Source organism: Neofelis nebulosa, chromosome 2, assembly GCF_028018385.1.
Source record: "Neofelis nebulosa isolate mNeoNeb1 chromosome 2, mNeoNeb1.pri, whole genome shotgun sequence".
Taxonomy (NCBI): Eukaryota; Metazoa; Chordata; class Mammalia; order Carnivora; family Felidae; genus Neofelis; species Neofelis nebulosa.
In genome coordinates this window covers 44,233,668-44,242,303 of record NC_080783.1, presented here as the reverse complement: position 1 = coordinate 44,242,303, position 8,636 = coordinate 44,233,668, and the positions used below count along the sequence as shown (strand labels likewise).

Here is an 8,636-nt window from a genome sequence, read left to right as displayed (position 1 = left end):
TTCAAAATAGAAATACATTTTTCTAATTATAAAAATAATGCAAGTTCCTTATAAAAAATTCAGATACAATAGAGAAGTATCATTCATTGATTTGAGGAAAATTCATTTAAACCTATTAGATACTAAAGGAGCAAAGCATCTGTGCTTCATTTTATATCTCTTTGTAAACTAATTTCTCCACTCCTTGCCATACATCACTTTTCATTATTAACGGGTGGAAAATAGGTGATACATGTACTTGCCTAGCAGGGCAAGAAATCCCACTCATTCTTTGTCATTACTGTCTTTATGTCTCTACACCATCATCGGTTCTCACATAGAGTAAGTGTAATTTAAATTTATTTCATAAGTTACTTGGGGCTCAAAAAATCCAAAACAACTACATCTACCTCTTGTTTGTGTTGGTAAGATCACTCTTGCACTCACAAGAAGGGAACTCTTAACGTCTCTCTATTCTAAAGTCCTATTCTTTACCTCATGTTTTCCCTCACAGCTAGGAAATCAAATCCCAGGTAATCAGTCTCAGGATGACGAACGGTGGCTTTGAGCTGCTGCTGTGGAGGGTGCAAGATACAGAGAATTGTATGAGCCTTGTATTTAGGACAAGATAGGTTTATGTTGCAGTTATCCAATTAATCTGAAATCCCAGTGTTTTTTTAATAAAGTGTATTTATTTTTGAGAGATAGAGAGCCAGTGAGCAAGCATGAGCAGGGGAGGGGCAAAGAGAGAGGAGAGAGAATCCCAAGCAGGCTCTGCACTGTTAGCACAGAGACCAATGCAGAGCTGGATCCCACAGACTGCAAGATCATGACGTGCGCTGAAATCAAGAGTAGGATGCTTAACTGACTGAGCCACCCAGGCACCCCGGAAATCTTGTTTAACACAAGAAAGGTTTAATTCTTGCTTATGCCACATATGCATTACTGATGGGGAGGCAGTCTCACTTACGGTGGAGGATGATGGAGGCTCTGCCATCTTGTGGCTGCACAAGCTTGTTGGTCACTGCAGCAGAGAAACAGAGACAAGAGGATCTCAGGTACTTTTTTCACTACTTCCAACCAGAAGGAATATCTGGGGCTTCTGCTCACACTTCATTGGCCACATGGTCTTCCTAACTTCATAGGAGCTAGGAATTTGGGGAACAAATGGAATGATTAGTTAAAACTGTCTCCCTCGGGGCGCCTGGGTGGCTCAGTCGGTTGAGTGTCCGAATTCGGCTCAGGTCATGATCTTGCAGTTTGTGAGTTCGAGCCCCTCGACGGGCTCTGTGATGCCAGCTCAGAACCTGGAGCCTGCTTCAGATTCTGTGTCTCCTCCTCTCTCTGCCCCTCCCATGCTCATGCTCTGTCTCTCAATAATAAGTAAACGTTAAGAAAAAAAAAAAAACAAAAAAAAAAAACAACTGTCTCCCTCAAACCTAAGTGTACATTTCTGACCACAGGCTGACAACATCCAAAATCAAGTAAGTGATATTAAGTTATTTACTTATGTCAATGTTCTACTCCTTTGGCATGAATATATGAATGTGAGATGTATGTACAGAAAAATACACCTTCCACATAAACACAGTTTTCTCTATATAATTACTGTATACATAATAGCTTATTATTTTCCACAATAGGTATTCAAAACAGAGGATGATGTTGTGAAAGAGAAAATAATACCAAGCCCTCTTTTTTTTTTTTTTTTTAATGTTTATTTACTTTTGAGAGAGAGAGACAGAGTGTCAGTTGGGGAGGTGCAGAGAGAGAAGGAGACACAGAATCTGAAGCAGGCTCCAGGCTCTGAGCTGTCAGCACAGAGCCCAACGCGGGGCTCCAACTCACAGACCGCAAGATCATGACCTAAGCCAAAGTTGGACGCTTAACCAACTGAACCACCCAGGGGTTCCTAAGCCCTCATTTTTTTTTTTAACACTAATTCCAATGTGGGTTGACTAAAAGCAGCAACATGCCTGGATTTGTCAGAGTAGACTAATTTCTGTAACAATTAGTTAACCTCTGGTATTCAGAATTCTGGGTAATTTTTTCTTTCGTTTATCTGAATTTTACAGTTTTTCTATAATCTTGGTGGTTAAGAAAACATATTAACTGCATATGTTACAATTTAGTATGGGGATTTGACAAATGGCCTTCCATGAAGTGATTTAAGGACCTGGGCTCCTTCTTTCTGGGATGTTGCCATCTTCCAAAGTTTCAGAGGCCTCTACATCAAGCAGACAAAAAAAGAGAACTGAGGAGAGGATCAGGGGCCAGGCTTCACAACATATGAGCATTCCCATCCACATTCTGCTAGACGGAAGTCATGATCATGCTTAGCCTCAAGGGAGCCTGGGAAATGTAGTCTGGCTGTGTGCATAGGAAGAAAAGAAATCAGTTTGGTGAGTGTCTACTACAATGTCCCTAACATGACCTAAATAAATAAATAAGAGGAAGAAAAACTAAGGAATCTGATTAGAGTTAGAGGTGTCTGGGAAAAAGAACATTATTTCTCCTGCCTTGTCCTTATTTCCTTCATTTATAGTTATACGTTTCTTCTCCACAAGTCTTCATTTTATTTTCTTTTGAAAACAGTTTTTTTTTAAATTAACGTGCTAATTTTATTTATTTTTTTAAAATTTTTTAACGTTTATTTATTTTTGAGACAGAGAGAGACAGAGCATGAACAGGGGAGGGGCAGAGAGAGAGGGAGACACAGAATCTGAAACAGGCTCCAGGCTCTGAGTGGTCAGCACAGAGCCCGACATGGGGCTCGAACCCACGGACCGTGAGATCATGACCTGAGCCGAAGTCGGATGCTTAACCCACCAAGCCACCCAGGCGCCCCTGAAAACAGTTTTTTAAGAATTTTAATATTCTGTTTTGTTGACAGTGTATAGAAATGAACATGATGACACTCAGCTGGTTGGAATGTAGACGGATAATAATCTTACTGTAGGGAAATTTATCTAAATGAATCAAAAACCTTAAAAAGAGTATAGTTAACAATTCTTCTAGAATTTTATCCTGAGGAAGTAAACAGTTCATATAAACAGATGCACGTATAAGTATGTTTTAGCATAGTACTGCAAATAATGGTGAAACACTTTTACGACATGTGTCCAGCAATTGAAGGTAAATTAATAATGCTACTTCTAAAAAATATCATGTGTCCATGAATGAGGTTATAAATGTCTATATAGTGATATCGAAGAATGTTCCTTATATATTCTGTAAAAAATTATCAGTTTACAAATTTCTATGTCTAGAATATTACCATTTTTATTTTTAAAAAAAATTATTATATATACACACAATATATATCTAATCAAATGAAAACGGAAATATTCTAGACATAGGTTTATAAACTGATATTTTATATATATATATATATATATATAATTTTTTTGCTTATCTATGTTTCTCTGTTTTTAAATTTTTTTAATGTTTATTTAATTATTTTGAAAGAGAGAGAGCGAGCAAGCCAGGGAGGGTCAGAGAGAGAGGGAGAGAGAATCCCAAGCAGGCTCCATGCTGTCAGCACAGAGCTGGATGTGGGGCTCAATCTCACAAACCATGAGCTCATGACCTGAGCCAAAATCAAGAGTCGGACGCTTAACTGACTGAGCCACCCAGGCACCCCTGCTTATCTATGTTTTCTAATTTTTCTATGCTTTTCTATGTTTTCTAAACAAGTGTTATTTTCCTAAAAAAGACATTTTGTTTTTACTTCAAAGCAAAAAATGAAAACTCCTAACATTTAAAACAGAAACACAGACTTTTAATCCATACACATCTTAAAGAAAAACACAAAACAAAATACCACCTGGTTATCCACACTGGCTCTATGTTTCAGGCCTCCTGGCCGGAGCACCTGGAGTAGTCCCTGTCATCAGGGTAGGGGGAGCTGGGCGGGATGGGGGTTGGGGAACGAAGTTGGTAGGCCCTTGTCTCAGTGCAGGCTTAGGCGAACCGTGGAGTCCATGCCTAGCTGCTGGTCTTCATTCCTCACCTCCCTCACTCTGACAATGGTCTGCTTTCTTTCCTCTGAATAGGAAACCTACAGAGGCAGCTGGCTTGTGATATTTTGTGTAGGCATGTGAGTTATATGCAAATCACATGGAAAGACAGTCAGAATCTTTTCTCAGATGGTTCAAGTCAAGAATATTTGTCTTGAGTTTGTATTATATCTAAAAGAGGGGACATACTTCTGATGTTTCTCTTCCTTAATTTCTTCCAGAATTAAGTTAAGCTGCTGTCAGAAGAGGTTTCAGCTTTTTAAGTTCACTATTCATTTTGGAGTTATCCATGCATGCATGCTTACAAAAGTTAAATTATTTTCAAAGATAGAATAATTTTTCTACTACAATTGAATTCAAAGTAAGTGAAGAGCCAGAACATGATAATTTTATCTAAGAATCAACATCCTTTATGTTCAAATAACTTGTACTATGGACTTATAACAGCCGAATGACAAAAACATTTTTTAACTGCTCTCGGTATTGAGAATAGTGATTTCATGAACCATAGACTTCACCGAGCAAAATCATATATCTCTGGCACTTACATACACACAAACACCCATCCCAAATGTTATTAATATCTGTTAAAATTATAACAGTTATACTCGTTTAAAAATTCACTGAAAGTAGTGTAGTTTGGGGGTGCTTGGGTGGCTTAGTCAGTTAAACTTTCAATTTCAGCTCAGGTCAGGTCATGATCTCACATTTCATAGTTTGTGAGTTCTGCCCCACATTGGATTCTGTGCTGACAGCTCAGAGTATAGAGCCCCCTTGGATTCTCTGTCTCCCTCTCTCTCTGTCCCTCCCCCCCTGCTCACGCTCTCTCTCTCTCAAAAATAAATAAACATTTTTTAAAAAGTACTGTACTTTTTTAAAAAAGATAATACTTATAGTCAAAAATCAAAGCCAATCTTGGCTTTCTATTAAAGACCAACTTCTATTCAATCCGTACGCTCTCTTCAGAAAATTACTGTATTATGAAACTCAGGAAAAAACAGAACAGACCAAGATGTCACTTTGTTTGCTAAATTGTAACACCCTATACTAGCCTAGGCTGTTTTTCAGCTTTTCAAAACAGGTTGAAAAAGAGGAAGTACTGATAATTGTATGTAACTCATTCTGCTTTTATTGGTTAGCGGTGAGGATTCTCTTTCCAAACAGAGAAGGATAAGACGTTAATTCTCATGGTCATTCAAGATTTTAATAGGAGGTAGAAGGGAATTAGTTTCTGAAGAGAGAAAAATAAAGTGCCAGTGCTGAGGTGAAAAGGCCCAGGAAAGAGACTAGAGGCAGAACCCTTGTGCCTCCTTCGTGATTTCCTGGCAGGCTCTAGCTAAGTACTGCCATAAGCAACTCTCTGCTGAGGTACAGCTTGTTTTCTGTTGTTCTTTTTTAAAGGTTTTATTTTTGAGAGAGAGAGAGAGAGAGAGAGAGAGAGAGAGAGAGAGAGAGAGAAACAGAGAAAGAGAGGGGAAGAGGATCCGAAGCAGGCTCTGCACTGACAGCACAGAGCCCAATGTGGGGATCCAACTGACGAAACGTGAGATTGTGGCCTGAGCCGAAGTCAGACGCTTATCCAACTGAGTCACCCAGGTGCCCCAGGTACAGCTTTTGCCTCCACAAAGGACACCAGGACCAACACAACAGGTATGTCCTGGGGGAAGTCTTGTGCTCAGGCCTCACTCCTGCTCGTCTTGAAGATCTTGTTTCTCTTCTCATTGGCTACTCCCTTTGAATGTCAGCTCTAAATCCTGATCACTGGCTCCTGACTCACCATTCCCAGATCACTTCCTCAGCTCAACCATCAGTAAAAAGATCTTGGTCAGTCTGGGACTTCCCTCCTCACCCACCATCCCCAGCTGGAGGCCAGTGGGCATGGGGCCTTCCCACTGCTGAATTCAGACAATGTATGAGGAGGATTCATTGTATCTGGGCAGAAAGAAGACAGCAGGAAGCTCACTGAACTCACCCGAGAACTCCTCTATAATTGTGTGGGGACCAGCTGGAAGGGCTAGTGTAATTATAAAGGTAATTGAATATATAGCTTGTTCTCTGATAACCAGAGATCATATAGTAACAGGTGAGAGAAAGAGTAAAACTGGGCAACTCAAGCTTATTCTGATTTGAATCTCTTTGACAAAGAAGCCGTATGATGTTTTCTTATGACAGCCACTCATCTTCCCACTCACCCATTTGACCCATCCTCCAATTCCCTCCCTTCCATACAACTCTTAGCTTCCAATATTTATCTTTTTGCTCACTACCCAGATTCTCCTACCTATCAATCAGTGAATCCATTACATGCCCTTGAACTCTTTTGCTGTTACATCATCCATCATGGTTTCTGTGGGATGTCTTTCTGTGTGTGTAGGCATGTAGAACATGTGTTTCTGTAGGTTAACAGGTTCTTTGGCAACCTTTGTAGCTATGTTACATAATGTAGTGTGTAGGTGTGTGCACCTTTGTGTGGATGGTTGAATTCTGATGGAGGTTTAAAATCAACCATCTTTATATTTCAAGTGCAAATTGTAGGTATGTAACTCTTGTGTTCATCTGGCTATCAGTGTTTAGGTACCTAGTTGTGTTTGTGCATGTATAAGTCTGCGTCTGTATACATCTGCATGCATGTCTCAAGGCATAGCCAATAGCTTCCTATAATGTGAGAGCATCTGTCTCCAAATCTTCTTACCTAGCTGTGTTACCTTCTCATTTTTATTTTTTGGAAAAATGTTTATTGTGGTTAGAATATATGTAACATAAAATTTACCATTTTAACCAATTTTAAGTGTATGATTCAGTGGAATTACATTCACAACACTGGATGAATAATCACCATTTCCTATTGTCCCAATTTTTCAAAACCCAAACAGAAACTCTGTGACCGTGAATCAACAGTTTCCTTCTCCCAACCTCTAATCTACTTTCTGCCTCTATGAATTTGCCTATTCTAGATATTTCATAGAAGATATTTCATATTCTAATATTTCATATAAAGTGGACAATTATATTAATTGTCCTTTTTGTGTCTGGCTTACTTTAATTCACATGTTTTCAAGTTTCATCCATATTGGAACATATAGCAGAATTTCATTCCTTTTTATGGCTGAATAATACTCCATTATGTGCATAGGTTGATGCAATCATTTGTTGATGGACACTTAAGTCATTTCCACTTTTTAGCTGTTGTGATAATGCTGCAATGAACATTGGTATACAAATATTATTAATATTCCTGTTTTGGGAGAGCCTGGTGGCTCAGGTGGTTGAGCATCTGACTGTGGCTCAGGTCATGATCTCATAGTTCATGAGTTTGAGCCCCTCATCAGGCTCTGTGCTAACAGCTCAGTGCCTGGAGCCTGCTTCGGATTCTGTGTCTCCTTCTCTCTCTGTCCCACCCCCCACTTGCACTTTCTCTCTTTGTCTTTCAAAAATGAATAAACGTTAAAAAAAAATTAAAGTCCCTGTTTTTAATTCTTTTGGCTATATACCTACAAATGGAATTGCTGACTCATATAGTAATTTTATGTTTTGTGTTTTGAGGAACGACCAGTCTGTTTCCATAGTAGCTATACCATTTTACATTACCACCAGCAATGGAAGTTTCCAACTTCCAATGTTTGCCAACATTTTTTATTTTCCTTTTTTTTTTTCTGGGGGTGTGCAGAGGGAGAGGGAAATGGAGAGAGAGAGAATCTCAAGCAGGCTCCATGCCCAACACAGGGCTTGATCTCATGACCAAGAGATCATGACCTGACTAGAAATCAAGAGTCCAATGCTTAAGCAACTGAGCTGCCCAGGCACTCCTTCTTTTTTTTTTTTTTTTTTAATAATAGGCATGTTAATGGATGCGAAGAGTGGTATCTCATTGTGGTTTTTCATGACGATTTTAATGATCAGTGATGTTGAGCATATTGGCCATCTGTATTTCTTCTTTGGAGAATTTTCTATTCAAGTTCTTTGCCCATTTTTTAATTGGGTTGTTTGGTTTTTTTTAGTGTCAAGTTGTAGGAATTCTTTTTTATATTTTACATATTAATTCCTCATCAGATATATGATTTGCAAATACATTCTCCCATTCTGTCAGTTGGTTTTTCACTTTCTTGATAGTGTCCTTTGATGTACAGAAGTTTTTTATTTTGATGAAATCCAATTGATCTATTTTTTCTTTCATTGCTCATGCATTTGGTGTCATATTTAAGAATCCATTGCCAAATCCAAGGTCATGAAGACCTACCCCTGTTTCCTTCTAAGTTTTATGGTTTCGGTGCTTATATTTAGTTTACTAAACCGTTTTGACTTAATTTTTATATATTACGTGAGGTAGATGTCCAACTTCATTCTTTTTACATGTGGAAATCCAGCTGTCTCAGAACTTTTTGTTGAAAAGACTGCTCTTTTCCAATTAAATGGACTTGGTACCCTTGTCAAAAATCAATTGGTCATAGATGCACAGGCTTATTTCTGACCTCTCAATTCTATTCTATTGGTTCATATGTCTATCTTTATGCAAGTACAACACCATTTTGATTATTGTAGCTTTATAGTAAATTTTGAAATCAGGAAATGTGAGTCCTCTTACTGTTCTCTTTTAAAAAAAATTTTTTTTAATGTTTATTTATTTTTGACAGACAGATA

At 38.4% G+C, this 8,636-nt stretch overlaps 1 long non-coding RNA gene across 1 annotated transcript in view; it reads right to left on the bottom strand.

Moving 5' to 3' along the window:
• Window positions 1–256: 256 nt before the first annotated feature.
• Window positions 257–8,636, bottom strand: part of LOC131501255 (uncharacterized) — a 119,104-nt gene continuing 110,724 nt past the window's right edge. Inside the window, exons 3-4 of the long non-coding RNA XR_009256727.1 lie at window positions 950–1,127; window positions 257–818 (exon numbers count right to left, since the gene is read on the bottom strand). This is a non-coding gene — a long non-coding RNA (uncharacterized LOC131501255). The remainder of the gene's footprint in view (window positions 819–949; window positions 1,128–8,636) is intronic.